This window comes from Myotis lucifugus, unplaced genomic scaffold (assembly GCF_000147115.1).
Source record: "Myotis lucifugus unplaced genomic scaffold, Myoluc2.0 scaffold_1, whole genome shotgun sequence".
Classification (NCBI taxonomy): domain Eukaryota; kingdom Metazoa; phylum Chordata; class Mammalia; order Chiroptera; family Vespertilionidae; genus Myotis; species Myotis lucifugus.
Window position 1 is genome coordinate 25693452 of NW_005871049.1, and position 17208 is coordinate 25710659.

The window sequence follows — 17208 nt, forward strand, 5'->3', positions numbered from 1 at the left end:
TGAAAGGGTCGTTCGACCGCCAAAGGGCTCGCGACCCACAGGTTGAGAGCCGCTGCTTTAAAGGATAGTTCCTAAACCCCTATTTCTGAAAATTAAAGCTTCTGAAACTTTTTAACTTATTAGTCTTTCCTTAAAAAATTCAACATGACATACTCAACAATAGTGGCGACATTTTATTGAGCACCCATTATTGCATTTCTAATATCATTACTGTTTTTCTTCAGGGCTCCAACTGCCTTTGCTCTCTACACATTTGTTTGTGATCTGACCAATTCTATGTTCTTAGCTCCCACACCTGTTTCATCAACCTCTTCCTTTTTACTCTCCTCTTGTACAGTTGGAGTCTGTGCATTTTCTAGAATGTTTAATACAGCTTCACCTTGAACTTTAATTTCCTCAGCAGCTGCCACTGTGCTTGCTGAGATCAATCCTCTATCTTGGCTTCAGCCAAAACTATGCCAGTACAGTAAACCCTCAATTTTTCAGACCTCGATTTAACAGACTTTAGATTTAAGGGACAAAATTTCTGGCCGGTAAGTTATATGTGGAAATTAACACCCTGTTAATTTTTAAATGCTTTTAATCAAGACTTGCTTATTATTAAATTAACAGGTTATTCATTGTTATTAATTCACTGTTATTTTTAACACATTTTAGCAAATAGGCCATATGTTGGTAAAAACACTATGATAATTTCACTGACATAAATAAATATTACATATCTACAAGTATAGTCTGCATATTTAAATCCAAGAGTCACCACCCATAAACAATGTTCAGAATGATTAGCACGTGATCACCTGGCATCAAGTGCGGTAATTGGTTCTGTTGCCACGTGGTGTGACTTTCTGCAACAGTTTTTTTTTTTTAAATATATTTGTATTTATTTCAGAGAGGAAGGGAGAGAGAGATAGAAACATCAATGATGAGAGAGAATCATTGATTGGCTGCCTCCTGCACGCCCCCTACAGGGGATCGAGTACACAACCTGGGCATGTGGCCTTGACTGGAATTGAACCTGGGACCCTTCAGTCCCCAGGCCAACGCTCTATCCACTGAACAAACCAGCTAGGGCTTTGCAACAGTTTAACGCTTGCTGGCTGATGTTCCCAGGTGTGCTAAGCCATGCCCCAGCTGTGTGCATTTGTTTACTGGTGGTAGCTGGTGAATGCATGCGTTTATTAGATCTATTCAGTATAAATTTAAAATTATAGTAATACATATAGAAAACTTTTCTTTGAAATTAAAATTTTCATGCATACTTAATTGTAATTACACAAACATATCTACATAAGTAAAAACAGATAAACTAATTTATCAAATTTTAACATATGCATTCAGAAAATCGATTATGTAACAGATTTTCAGCTTTAATGGACACCACCTTGCCCAAATCAGTCCCTTATATCGAGGTTTTACTGTATCTGAAGCTGGGCACTTATAGACATCTGGTTTGGTGATGACAAAGGATATTCTTAGATTTCTGGATAGTGCCCCTAGTAACCCCTGTAACCCATAGAAAGCCCAATTTGGACAAAGCCTTCTGTGACTTTTTTTTCACTCCAGCTCTGTTTTGCTTTACTGACTGGTTCTTCATGAATTTCAGCTGCAGCTGCCAGCTGGCCCTGTGTGGTTGCCTGTGCGGAATCTTGGTCCTAGAGCTCTGGTACTGATTCATCACTGTCAGAGTCTGTCCCAGGCCCCGTCTCAGCCTGGGGCTGGGGCACCTCCCACTCTGTAGCTGGGATGATTTCTGTGGCTCACCCTTCACTTTGTGAGGGAAACACAGAACCAAGGGGGCCGCAGAAAGAAATCAAGTGAGACTGTGACCCACATCTGTTGCAGAGGACAAAACGACTCTTGAAAAGAGCTTCAAATTTAGCAATTAGGGGGAAAATGGAAAGCATCCAGGCAGAGAAGACAGATGATAAGACTGGTGAAAAAAATCAGGTCACATTTTTAAAACAGCTAAAAATCTGAGTTAGCTCTAGAGCAGGGTGCCTATGAAGATGGCAATGGAAAAGTTGAATAAAAGGCAGCTAATGAGTCTGAATTTTATTTTAAGTGAAATGTGGGAATTACTGTAGAAATATAGTTTAGTTAGGAAAGACTCTAATGTCTCTCTTTCTCTATTTTTTCTATGAACTGCAGACAAATAATGTTATTCATTAACATAAATTCACTATGAAAAACTAACCTAACAAATGCTTATGAGTAATTATATATGTAAGAACTTAATATCAGTGAGATATTCCTTATTATTGCTTCAAACACAAAAATAGAAAGGTAGATTGCAAAGTGGAAAAAAGATGGGAGTTAAACCAGAGAGATCTTAACCCCATTTTACAGCATCTTCTGCTCTAGATATAACAAAAAAAATTGTCACTATTCCCTTTGATATTGTAAAATAGTATTGATTTCTGAAACAATATTAGCTAAAGTAGTATAAGTACTTCAGGAAAATTTTCATTAGCTTATATTTTATTGTTTGCCAAGTAATATTACTGAGTTTAAGTCAAAAGCAAGTTAAATATCACCTGAAATAATTCAAGTTCATAACAAATGCAGTTATTTGCCTGCATGTGAGGAGAATCACTTATGACGAAAAAATTTTGGTGAGTTTGATAAAATTATAATATAAAGCCGGTTATCATTAAATATTTTAGCCAAATTAAATATTTATGTATGTATATGTGCTTGTTTTCAAGAGAATACACATTACTTTGACTTGCATTATTTTCAACTAAAAATTATAAGAGAAGAACCCCATCACAATCATCACATAAATTAGAGGAACTGATTGGAGGAAAATTAGGAAAAATGTTACAGCAGAAATCTATCTTAAACACAAATGTTATATCCCAGAGACATTTTTAAAGGATACAAACTGAAGGTTTAAAGTAGATAAAATCACACATAGTTTTATTAATCCATCACTTATATTTACTATACTTACTATAATAAACATCTATACTAATAAAAGGGTAATATGCTAATCAGACCAGATTGACAGACAACATGGCCCTCCAACTTCCTTCCGGACAAAGCCACGGTGGCGGGGGCCGAGGCAGAGGTGGTTAGGAGTGATCAGGCCAGCAGAGGAAAGCAGTTAGGAGGGGTGTGATCAGGCCTGCAGAGAAGCAAGCAGTTAGGGGCATGATCATGCGGGCAGGCAGAGGCGGTTAGGGGCGATCAGGCAGGCAGGCAGGCAGGCAGGCAGGCGAGCAATTAGGAGCCAGCAGTCCTGGCAGTCAGACATCCCCTGAGGGGTCCCGGATTGGAGAGGGTGCAGGCTGGGCTAAGGGGACCCTCCTGTGCACAAATTTCATGCATTAGGCCTCTAGTATTAATATATTTATTAATGGAAGACCTTGTCTAAGAAACAGTGTGTTCAATGGTCATTTAGTCACATAGGATTGGTTTTGAGTTTATAGTAAAAATGGCATTTTAAGAGATGTGGGTATGTGATACCTCATAGATTTCCTCAGGCAGTTCATTTTCAAATTGAGGGTGTAGTAGAAACAGATGCTGACAATCAACATGCAAACCTATGCTAACTTCGTAACCGAGATCTGGAAGAGTGTGGTGTCCGATGGTGGGAGTGGTGCATGTTCAGCTGGGCTTCAATGACTTTGGGGTATGAAAAGGCAGAGCAAAGAAAGCTGAGCACTTCCAGTCAAGAAAGTGGGTCACAGGGAATCCTGGCTGATTATGGACCAGGAAAGGCGGACCATAATGGAGACATTTAAAAGACTGGCTGACAAGTTTCAATTAGATGTGACAGAAAAGAAGGGGGTCAGGTTACAGTGTGTGAAGGAGTGCCTTCAAAAATTCGGTGTGTTTTCTTGGCAATTCACTGCAGGATGGGTGGAGGCAGGATTCAGAGAGTCCAAATAAAACGCTGTCTCTATAAATCCAGGAGAAGGACATCTAAGCCCCCCATCAGAGGGCTCATCTGGCAGGAGGCAGTTTGAGAGATTGGCAGTTCTTAAATAAACACAGTTTTTTTGTCTCTACTTCCAAGTTCACAGTATATTGGTTTCCCCCTCTTATTGCCTTACCTCTAACAACGTTTACTTCACTTTGCTACAGCTTTTATTCTCAGATTGTAAACTTCAGGGCAAAGACCATCAACTTTTCATTTCTCACAATGTTCGATGTCCTGCTTCCAGTGCCAAACAGAAAATAGCAACTGAAGAAGTACATTACATGGAAACTGAATTTCTGAATTTCACCTTCTGGGCATCTTGAATCATTACTTTCTACACATAAGAAAAAAAATTTTTTAATTCAATAATTGAAAAATAATTATATTTTATTTGATGCTGTCAATAATATAAAAAATTTATTTTTATTGGAAAATCTGATGCTTACCCTCTAAAAAAATGTAGAAACAGTGTGAGAATGCTTTCGGGGGGTAGAGTTCCTAACTGAATTTGGAGAGTGTGTATAACAAAAACAGATGGATGGAAAAGAAAATAAGCACTCTCTTGCAAAATGACGAGATTGTGTAGGTTTATAATTTATCATCCTTCATGTTCTTAATACATTGTGCATAACCACGGGCAGCAAGTTTCAGCAGGGCAGATTCAAACGCAGTATGTTTTGCCTCACAGAATGTGTTGCTGCTTTTATGGTTCCAAAATGTACGGTGCCCCTGGAACTGCAAATGTTGTCAGATTAAAGCACTTGTCATTTGGATTTGCTCAAACAATAGCTTTTGCCAGAATTCGTTCTTTCTGAAAATGATTGCCTTTTAGGAGTTTTCACAAATAGATTTATTAGCTTTCACACTGAATAAAAAAGTGAGAGCCTGCTATGCAGATCGGCCCCAGAAGCTGTTGTCGAGGATATATTTCCAACTTATATGGCAACATCCTTTACTTTTATGTTCTATCCTCTCTAAAAGTGATAAATTGAGTTTTGTTTAAAAAATACCAGAAAGTGCAACAGAATGAAGCAGGACAATTTTTTTCTCTGTTTTTTATAAGCCCAACGCTTGGGGTTTCCTTGGTTTTAATGTATACACGCTTTTACTGGAGCAGAAGTTTTCATGGTAAAGTTGCTAGAAATTAGGACTCAACGGAACCTAAGGGTTATTTAAGAAATGTAGTGTCCATGTAACTTCCTCCTTCCACTGGGGTTTTTGTTTCTTTTTCTTTGAGGGTGTTGGTTGCTGTTCTGAAAGGTTCAGTAAACCTGTAAATTTCTTATGTCTTGAGAGAGCATGCTATTCTGCCAGTTAAAATATCATTAAATTTCACGAAACAAAAAGGCTTTCAATTACAGTGAAAACATTTGACATATAGAGAGGGTGGGACGAGGGAGTAAGTGAAACAGAGGAAATGAAGGAGAAAGAGGAAAAGAAAGAGATTTCTAGCACCACACTGATGTTCAGTATCAAAAAAGAAAGGAATGTTCACTCCAGAGATATGTACATGTCTCACTAGATACATTGCAGGTATTACAATGATGCATCACCTGGCGAGACTCCTCATGTAAGTAGATTCCACCCTCTTTACACTTCTACTTGCTGTAGGGTGAACAAGGACTCAGAGATCTCAGTGTGGCATCTTTCCTCTTGTGGCATATCTCTCCTGCCCCGTTGTGTCTCCGTGGCGGGTTCCAGGGAGTTCTCTTCCAAAAGAGAAATAGAGTCCGAGACAATCCGAGGCTACGTAGGAATGGCCCGGGGCTGCGTCTTGTTTATTTCTCTGCAGCACCTTTTACTTCAGGAAAAATGTAGCTCCTTCGGATAACTATTTGCTATTTCTTAGTAGAAACTATGATGTAATGTTGTCGTGTGTTTTTTTTAAAGTAGTGTCCTATGATTAGAATCCTGTTGTCAAAGCTGAGCTTTGGTGTTGCATTTTGTCAAATCTCTGTCTCTCTACCACACTGGACGTTTATAAGAACATTCATTCTGAACTAAATATTTAGTCCTTTGATCCTCAGAGAAGTCTCAGTGGGGCAGGATCAGCACAGGGGATGAGAAGTAAAAAGCCATCTTTAGCCGGAATTACGTGGGTCCTTCCCACCTACAGGTAATGGAGTTAGTGCAACAGGCCGGAAATGTGCCCACCACATCTACTGCTAATGGACCCCAAGCTTTTCACTGTCCCAAACTCAGCTTCTGGTAATACTGAAAAATCCTGGTTATTGCCTCTTTTTAAAAGCATGTATCTCCACGTGAATCTAATAAAAGCTGGGGACCCTTGCGCCAAGAAAGGACAAACATATACAGGGACCTCCTGCTTTCTGAAAGTTCACTTTTACGGAAAGCCTATATTAGCACCTGCTTTTGCTAACAGGAAGAAATCCAAAGAAGATTTGCAGTGTTAAAGAAAAAAAGTGAAAATAGCTCCTTCGTTTTATGCCATTTCGGCTTATGAATGATTTCGTAGGAACACTTTCCTTTCAGATAGCTAGGGAACACTTTCCCTCTAACCTACACATTAGTGGCCAAGGATTCAGAGAGCTACTTCAGCCTTGGTTCAACCACTACACTAAGGCATTTAGCTTCTGGAATTTAACTTTATCAGCAATAAGCGAGAAAGATAAGCAAGATAAATTTGGAGTCTATAAAATACTTTTAAAAAGTAAAAAGCAGTTTACACGTATAAAACCCGAGGGTCAGAGCAATCTAATACAGAGCTGGCCACTAGTATATATGCTGGGGGTGGGCACTGCTCCATTTCCTACTGAAGAGCTCAAAAAAACACTCTTTCCAAGATTGAGAATTTTTTTTTTTGCTAAATGAAACAAACCAGATAGCAACCTTACTTTATCTGCAGTTGTTTCCTGCCAGGAGTATAAAAAATGCCCATGCCATTGGCCTCTGCCTTCACATCTCTTCCGTGAACATGTGGTAAGGGAGCAATGAGGGGGAGGGGGGTGAAACAAGTGCTTTCTCACTTCCTTTCACCTGAGCGGCTCTCTGCTTCAGAGGCATGAAGTAGTAATGCACAGGCTAATTCCACCCAAATAATAGGCCAAGCATCAGGGAGACATTGTCTGATAAGTTTGTACTTTCCACGGTTTTGAGCAAACAATTTCTAGTTTGTGGAAATTTTCTACGTATATGTTTTAGAGTAAGTTATTTTCTTCCAGTGCATATCTCTCCAGGCTATGTCAGTCTAGGATACGGTAGGAATAACAGCGATAAAAATAGCCAACTTTCATTTAACAATTGCCATGTGACGATGACAACCTAATCATTTCATATGTATTTACTCACTGAACATAATCCTTGAGTTGGATACTTTTAAAATGCCCATTTTAGAGAAAAGTGCATGCCACTTAAGTAGTTTACTGAAAATCCCAGAACTAGCAAATGGAGAAGCCAATTATGTGCAGCGGGAAGTCAGGTGGTTCAGTGGAAGTGATTAATATTAAAAGGTTACTAGGCATTTGGGATCGCCATTCCTTCCCCAACACACACACACACACTCACTCACACACACACACACACACACACACACACTCATTCACACACAAACACAGATATGGAAACACGTATACTTATTGATAGAAAGTTGAAAAATACTGGCACGTTCTGGGCACACATAGTTGAAAGGGTTAAAGAGAATAAAACGGGGCAGAGAAAACTTATTGTGCTCAGCAGATATCTTGCAGAAAGCTTGCAACCTTGAGCCTGGCATAGCCCAGAGAGCCACTGGACATCTGGTGCCAGGAAGAGCCAAGGACAGGACACGTCAGTCAAGCTCTGTACGTCAGCAGAACTGTTTGCAGCCAGTAGCAGTTAATAAAACCCTGCCTCCCCCTTCAGTCTCCGCTGATTCCTTTGTTGGAATCAGCCCACTTGCACACAGGTGCCTGAAATAAAAATCTCTTTTGATACATTATGGCAGTGGTTCTCAACCTTGGCTGCACATTAGAATAACCTGGGAATCTTTTTAAAATCCCGATTTCTCTGTCTCATCCTCCGGAAATTCTGTTTCTTTGCTACTAACAGTGGTTCTCAACCTTCCTAATGCCGTGACCCTTTAATACAGTTCCTCATGTTGTGGTGACCCCCAATTTCATTGTTACAAATTGAACATAATTAAAGCATAGTGATTAATCACAAAAACAATATGTAATTATATATGTGTTTTCCGATGGTCCTAGCTGACCCCTGTGAAAGGGTCGTTCTACCCCCAAAGGGGTCGCGATCCACATGTTGAGAACCGCTGGTTACTAATGTTGTGGTCCCACCCCATAACAAAGAAACAGAATTTCTGGAGGATGAGGCCGAAATCAGGAGTTAAAAAAGATTCCCAGGTGATTCTAATGTGCAGCCAAGGTTGAGAACCACTGCATTATGGCCTCATGTCATTGGTGCATGACCCGAACCTTTCAATAGTGTTGGTTCAGAATCTGGGAGACCAAAAAACACAAGATCTGAGCACAAGAGTATACTACCTGCTCAGTTCTAGCTGGCGTGGTTTCAGCACTGTCAGCTCTCAGTGTAGTCCTGAGCAAAGGGTAGCTTCACTGAGTATTACTCTCATCCAGGATGTGAGAAGCAGATGCATGTGTTTACTTATACCCATAATTACTCAAAAATATTATAAAGTGTACAATTTCCTTTTTATCCCACAAGGGACCTAAATTAAGAGATCCAGCATCGCAAAGAAATGAGCCAGGAGAACTTGTTAATAAGGGACTTGGCAGGAAAAACAGAAACCAAACTAGGTGTTTGAAATGAGGGAATTGCACAGGGAGTTCATTATACAGGTGCTGAATAAGCTGAAGGAGTAAAAACTGTTAAAAAATAAAATAAACAAAAAAAAACACTGAGATAAGCCAGAAAAATAACTGCAAGAAGAATCTACCACCTTACATCTGGAGAAATAAAGGGGAAAGGTTGGGATTATCATAATAGAGACTGTCATAGAGTGGTCCTGCAGCACAGAGCTCAGACCTCTAAGGAGGTATAAGCCTGTTGCTGCCAGGAGGGTTTCAATGATGTTGGTGCTGGTGGAGAAAGGGAATCAGAGGCTAGAACCAACTGCTGCTACTGTGGGGAAGTGCTGTTGTGAAAAGAAAAGCACTTCTTCTTTGTGTTTACCCTGCAATTTCCTACTTGTGCTGCCCCCTACTGTCAGAATGTCACAAGAAGGCAGCTGTAATGAGACATGTAGTTTGTAGGTTTTCAAACTCAGCATCATAAAGGAGCAATTAAACCTGATACAATGAGACAATAGTTCAATAACCAGGAAAATGGGCTGGTAGATATTTAACCTCTTTGTGATTCAGTGTTCTCATTTATGAATTTTGGACTGTAGTAGTATCCACCTCGAAGTGATGTTATAAATATTAAGTAATCACATAATGGCATGTAATCTATGCTCAATAAATGTTAGCCCTTAAAATTATTTTTATTCATAGGTTTCTCTAAAATATGTGAAAGTATGGGAAGTAAACAAGAGAGGAAAACCTTTAGAAAAAAAACTAGTACTCTATAGAGAATGAATAGGTCAATATTAAAAGTCCAAGCAAACTTACAAAGTAGCTTTGAACTGACAATGCCTATAGTGTGGTAATCAGCCATCTTCCTCCTGTGTGAGTAGTAAGCCAAGCCAGCAGACAAATCAATACATGAAATCTGTTGAGCAGACACTTCTAAGACATTACTCATTTCTGAAGATTCTGTTAAATGCAAGGGAGAACGCTTACATAACATTCCTATCCAAGCAGCAACGCACTGATCTGTGCCTCTGATTATTCCTGTTTACAGAAGTTTCGATGTGGGAACTGACACTATGATAAGAAAAACAGCATGGATAACAATCTTATAGTGAATCTCAACATTGTTTCCATGTGTCGCCAAGGTTCTTATTAGAAAACTAATATTTCTTAACATTTATCATTGCTGGCTATACTCTAGATCATGTTGAAAAAACAAAACAAAACAGGAAGCCTGGTCAACTATTGGGGATGAACATGCAGGCTGTAAGTCAACCTGTATGAGATTGATCAAATGGTTTTATTAAACACTTTAGGCCATATTTATTTTAAAGCACTTATTTAGTGTCCCTAGAATAAGCAGGGACAGACTGATATTCATTATGCCTTATACTTTATGTCAATTACTGCATTTAATTAGCACAAGAACTTCATAAATCTTTGTTTTACTATGGTTGCAAATATCAAAAAATTTCTATATGTGACACGGCACCAGAGTTAAGTTAGGGTTTTTCAAAATGCTGACACGCCGAGCTCAAAAGGTTCGCCATCACTGTCCTAGAAAATAGTCATCATTTAGGTTTGAGGCAAATGCAGTGGCATAATCCTCCAAAAGAATATTTCTGACATAAAAAGGAACAGAATGTGGAAAAAGGATGTTCCAACTATCTCCTCCATTCATGCCCAAGTTTTCACAGACTACTCTGCTATTCCTGTCTTTCCCGTTTTAATTTCTTCTCAGTGGAACCATTGAGAAAACAGAAATGGTGATACTGAACAGATATAAACAATTTCCAGTGAAGACCTTAAGAAATAGCTTTGCCCTAACCAGTTTGGCTCAGTGGATAGAGAGTCGGCCTGCGGACTTAAGGGTCCCAGGTTCGATTCTGGTCAAGGGCATGTACCTTGGTTGCGGGCACATCCCCAGTAGGAGGTGTGCAGGAGGCAGCTGATCAATGTTTCTCTCTCATCAATGTTTCTAACTTCTCTATTCCTCTCCCTTCCTCTCTGTAAAAAATCAATAAAATATATTTTAAAAAAAGAAATAGCTTCAAAACAAGCATTTTTAGGCAGTAGCCATTATTCATTGGTAAATATGCATTTGTTGGCTTCTTTTTTCTTGGACAGTCAAGTCTTGAAAGCTTTAAATGTTGTCCTCCAGAACATCAGAGTATTTTATTTATTGAAGAATGGATTTCACTCACATGCTTCATATTCTGTTGGCTACTCTACCAATATAAATTTAGACTTCATAGATTTAAAAAATACATTTAATGGTAAGTTTTAATTTGATCTTTAAGAGTATGTTGTTTCCTTTCTGCTAGTGAACATCTAAGGTAGGGTTAAATTGATCAGTGAAGAGAGTACTTGTGCTGGAAGATACAGGGAACCCTCACTCAACACAGCGGCAGTCTAAGGAACTAAGAAAAAGGACATGTTTTTATTAGGTCATGGGGTATAACCAACCAACAAAGAGTTAACATTATCATTAAAATTTCATTAGTAAATGTGATATTTTTCTTGAACTAGAAAAACAGAAGTATTTTAAAAATTTTATGAAGATTTTTTGGTGACTTGTTTTTAAAGTGAAATGCATTTATCATATCTAAACCAGATGACAATAATAAACACCAGATGAAATTTAGTCCGTGCTAGTTAAAGAGGTGAAACACACATATCTGTATATATCACATTCACATACACACTCTAACATACCATGACTCACAAACACATACTTAATAGTAAAATACACAACACAAATGCCTGTGCCTTTTGATTACTGATTATTTTGTATCAAACTTATATAAAAAAGCAAACTGAAATATTACTTATGGAAAAGTAAATCATTATTGAAAATATGTTTATAAAATATTGATTTTCATTTTTGCACAACAAAGCTACCACATTTTGGATGGAATTTCATAAATGAAAAAAGTTCAAAGATTTATTGGATATTTCTTTTCAATATCCTATCTAATAATAGACAAACATGGTAATTGACTGTACCTTCGCTATGCCTCCCATTAGCTAATCAGCGAGATATGCAAATTAACCCAACCAAGATGGCGGCCGGCAGCCATGCAGCTGAAGCGAGCAGGAGGCTTGCTTGCTCCTGTGATGGAGGAAGCCAAGGTTCCCCGCCTGCCACGGCCCGGCTCTGAGCTCCAAAAGCAACAAAGTTTCAATTATAGAAGCTAAACAAACCCCAGATACCTGCTTTCAGCAGGCCGTGGCCACAGAGCTGGAGCGAGCAGGAGCCCGGCTCTTACCTCCAGTGACAGCAACAAAGTTTCAATTATAGAAGGTAAATAAATCCCAGAATAAAAGAAAGAAAGAAAAAAGGAGAGGCTGGGAGCTTCAGTCGCCAGCCAGCCTGAAAACGGCTCTCAGTCCCTCACCCAGACTGGCCAGGCACCCCAGTGGGGACCCCCACCCTAAAGGAGGTGTGGCCAGCCTGGAAACAGCCATCAGCCCCTCACCCAGGCTGGCCAGGCACCCAAGCGGGACCCCCACTCTTATCTGGGACACCCTTCAGGGCAAACCAGCTGGCCCCCACCCGTGCACCAGGCTTCTATACTATATAGTAAAAGGGTAATATGCAAACTGACCCTAACAGCAGAAAGACTGAGAATGACTGGTCACTATGACACACACTGACCACCAGGGGGCAGACGCTCAATGCAGGAGCTGCCCTCTGGTGGTCAGTGCACTCCCACAGGGGGGAGCTCTGCTCAGCCACAAGCCAGGCTGATGGCTGCCAGTACAGTGGTGGTGGTGGGAGCCTCTCCTGCCTCTTCAGCAGTGCTAAGGATGTCCGACTGCAGCTTAGGTCTGCTCCTCACTGGCAAGTGGACATCCCCCGAGGGCTCCCGGGCTGCCAGAGGGATGTCTGATTGCCAGGTTAGGCCCAATCCCTGGGGAGCAGGCCTAAGCCAGCAGGTGGTCATCCCCTGAGGGGTCCCAGACTGCGAGAGGGCTCAGGCCCGACTGAGGGACCCCCCCCCCGAGTGCACAAATTTTTATGCACCAGGCCTCTAGTATATATATAGTGGTTTAAATATTTTATTAAGCAGCCTATTTAAACAGCAGGAGGTCAAACATACATTTAATAATTTAAAAATGAAACAGAAGAAAAAATATCTTGAGAGGGCATTACAATACTTTTAAGTACAGATATTTATTTTTTTCAGAGGCTTTCCAGCCAATTGTGCATCTGAACCAGGGGTATAATGATGTGCTTGGTGATATAACCTTTTATATAAAGCAAACTGTACTGGTCAAATGTTACTACTAAAACACTTAAAGTCAATAAATATTGTATTAATCCTTCCAGGCACCTCTTTCAATCCCTTTCATAGCTACATATATGCTTGTAAGAGGATTTTTATTCACATCACACTTTAAAAAACTATGTAAACGATGCATAAAATACAAAAATTAGAAAAAATATATAACCTGTTTAGATAATAAAAAATTATAAAATAACTCCACATTATAGCTACATCAGAAAATATTGATTGGGATGAAAAACCATTAACTCTGATTTAAAACAAGAACAGATGCAGCAGACATGATTCTTCTGAAACAAATGTTACTAAATACAAAACTCCTTGCTCTTACAATTTTTAATGTATTGGGCAAAAAGTATTGGATATAAATATGACTTTGGAATGCTTAAAACGCAAAGAAAAGTGATAATGAAGCAAAAACAAAGTAAGAGAAAATTTCAGACTTTTAATAAACATTTTGAAGTATAGTTCAATTTATACTAATAAAACATTTATTGAGTGTGTCCTAAGGGTTAGAAAAAAAGCATTTCTTACCATCACTGTAATACTGCCTTCCTATAGCTTGCTCTTGGGAAATTTGTTCAGTGTGAATATACTAATCATAACAAGACAACAACAACAAAACAAATTAGAGAATAAAAACAGAAAACCCTGTAGGGCATAAAGATCACATCTGGAAGGATCCAGACAGCATCCCATGGGTAGGTGTTAAATAAAAAACAGTGAAGGGTCTGATATTTTGCCCTACTTGAAAGTTAACATGTGAGCCTACCATAATGTAGGCCCGGTGCATGAAATTCTTGCACGGGTAGGGTCCCTAGACCTGGTCGGCAATCAGGGCTGATTGGGGCCTTCCTGCTGCTGGCCGGGACCTTCCTTCCCTGGCTACCGGCTGGGGCCTTCCTTTGTTCCATGCCACCCCTGGTGGTCAGTGCACATTATTGAGAGGGATCAAACTCCCAGTCTCTTGGTCAAACTCCCGAGGAGACACTTTGCATATTAGCCTTTTATATATATAGACTAGAGGCCTGGTGCATGAAAATTCACCAGAGGGGGGAGTCCCTCAGCCCGGCCTGCCCCCTCTTACAGTCCGGGAGCCCTCAGGGTCGGGAGGTGAACCAGCAATCAGGGGAAGGCGATGTCCCCATCACACCTCTACTGCTGCCACTGCCCTGCTGCCACTGCCAGCAACACAAGCCTCAGCCGGCCCTGGTTACCTGAGCCTCAGGTGGCCCTGAGTGGCTGGGCAGCCACCATCCAAGGCTTTCCTGTGCCTCAGGCTGGCCCTGGGCAGCTGAGGGGACTGGGGAACTCCGGAGGCAGGCAGGCCCAGCCTTGCCACACACCTGCTGTCCTGGCAGGGCTGAGGGGACTGGGCGCCACCATCTTGTGGCTATGGGTGCTGCCATCTTTGAGGGTGGGGCAGCAATTAGCATATTCCCTCCTTATTGGCTGTGGGTGCTGCCATCTTTGCAGCCTGCTGCTGTCATTTGGTTGTCTCTAAATAAATCTCAACAGCAAAACCTTTTCCTTCATCAGACAATGGAGGAGTCAGCACAGTTCTGCCTGAAAGTATGAATGCAGTCACAAAAGTTACATTATCTAGGACTCATCGTATTTAAACTATTAAATGGCTTCACAATTACATTAAATATATTTGTGCATGATATAAAATTTACTAATACATCAAGCTTTTTAAAATGAATAATGACTACCTATGTTGTGCATGGACAGTTTCTTTCATGACACATCATTCAAATATAGTATATTGCACTGTTTCTACATTGTCTTATTACTGGATTTCAAATAAAGGAGACTTGTTAGCATTTTGCTGCAATGGAAACTTTACAATTTTCTCCTTTCCCTTCATGTCATTTAATATGAGCATTTTGTAAACATACACATCGTGCCACTAACACATTTACTAAGCGTATCTAATCAGTGACCTCTGAATGTTAGAGTAATTTTTTCCACAGGATAGAAACACTGCACTTCCATTGATTTGCCCTAGAGGCTCTCATACATAGAAATGGACACATCTGCATTACACTTTTCATAGGTTATCTAGAACTGGTATTCAAGAGACCTCGGAATGAATGCCCGGCTGAGAGAAAACGGTGTGGACTGCAAAGTGAGCAAATTTCAGGACCTATAGAACTAAATCGTGCTTTTGAGAGTACTTAATGTCTCAAGCGGTACACAGCTACAAGCAGATAAAAATACATAATTTTGTATTGTTGCTTTTTAAAAATTTTCTTCTGTTCAACTTTGACATTTCCGTGGAATTAAGCTCAGAGGGTGAGGATTAAAGTATTAAATTTAAAAGCAAACCACTTTAGTTGCAACATTTATAACGTTGATTTTGAGGATGTCACAAATGTTGCATTATAGGACAGCATACTGTGCACGTTTTTATGTTATGTTTTCTATGACCTTAGTGTACTCATTTCTGGTGCATAGTAATTTCCCATCAAGATCGATTTCTAAATTCCAGAGCAACTGTAAAATAATCCCAGTGAGCAGTTTCACAGTGCTAATACATACTTCCTTCCACATAGCCTATCTAAAATTTAACTTGTCTTTACCCACAAATCAATTCCACCTCCTATTTTCTCTAACTCAATCAGTAATATCATGCCAGAAACTGGAAGATCTTAATTAACTACTTTCCATCTTGAGCACATTTATCCATCAGTTACGTTCTTAATAACCCTGTCCCATTGATAGTTCTTCCTGACCACTCTTAAATATTGCTACTTCTCTTTTTACCCATTGTCCTTACCTTTAGTTTAGGTGTACATTCTCCCACATGGAATTTTTAATATTCTTTTGTATCCTGAATTCAGAAAAAAAAAATTAAAGTGATCTTTCTAAAGCACTAATTCAATATTGTTACTCTTCTGATTTTACCTATAAATCATGTCTTTCTGTCTTTAGAAAACATCACAACTCTCTAAAATGCCATAAAATATGCTATGATCTAATTTTCTGTAATACCTACAGGTTTTTACATCCACTGTCTCCTTCCTACTCTAAACTAACCTTGTTTAGATTGACGCCAATCCATTCTTGATACTTAGGTTTAGTCATTTCTCTCTGAAGTTCTTCTACCATCTAGCTAGCCCTTGCTTAGCTGTCCTTCCTACCCTACAATAGCATTTTCCACATTCTATTATTATTTTTTATTTATCTGAATTCCATTGGGCTCTAATCTCTTCAAGACAATATTTCTGTCTTATTCACTGCTTTATCTCTAATACTAGCCTGGTATTACAGACAAATAGCAACTCACAACTATTTTTTAATTGACTAGATTCTTTTTGAGATGATCTATGGAATAATAAACAAGAGTAAACCTATAAATATATCATAAGAGGCAATTTTGACATAACCACAAATTATTTATTGCATTTTAATATCTGGCAATGACCTATGTGAACTAGCTAAGGTAAAACTGTTAGATTGGAAATAAACATAAACATATATGAGAATACAAAACACATAGGTAAGAACACAGAACTATATTTTATTGTTTATTATTTATTTATTTTAATTATGTATTTTATTTATATGTTTTTTTATTATTTATTTTTACTTACATAAAGACTAATATTGGTGTTTCTAATTCAAGGAGCAAGGCAGTTCCAGTTTTTAGGCCCACCATCTCAATAAAGTTTTCAAGGTTGCTATGCTTCTCTGAATTAACAGGACAGAAGAGAAAAATTGTAGAGAATACACATGGGAGGTTTTTAGAGACCAGTCCCAGAAGTGGTTTCCATCAATTCTGCTTATATTATATGGGTTACTAGAGGCCCAGTGCATGAAATTCATGCACTGGGGGTGGGGTGGGGAGGAGGGTGTCCCTCAGCCCAGCCTGCACCCTCTCCAATCTGGGACCCCTTGAGGGATCGGGCTTAAACTGACAGTCAGACATCCCTCTCATAATCCAGGACTGCTGGCTCCCAACCACTCTCCTGCCTTCCTGCCTGATTGCCCCTAACTGCTTCTTCCTGCCAGCCTTATCACCCCTTAACCACTCCCTTGCCAGCTTGATCGATGCCTAATTGCTCCCCTGCCAGCCTGATGGCCCCCAACTGCCCTCACCTGCTGGTCTGATGGCCCCCAACTGCCTTCCCTTGCTGGCCTGATCACCCCCAACTGCCCTCCCCTGCTGACCTGATCCCCAACTGCCCTCCCCTGCTGGCCCTGGTCCCCCCCCCACTGTCCT

At 39.8% G+C, this 17208-nt stretch overlaps 1 pseudogene; it reads right to left on the reverse strand.

Annotated features, from left to right (window-relative positions):
* Nucleotides 1–173: 173 nt before the first annotated feature.
* Nucleotides 174–16094, reverse strand: LOC111825769 (annotated as a pseudogene).
* Nucleotides 16095–17208: the final 1114 nt, after the last annotated feature.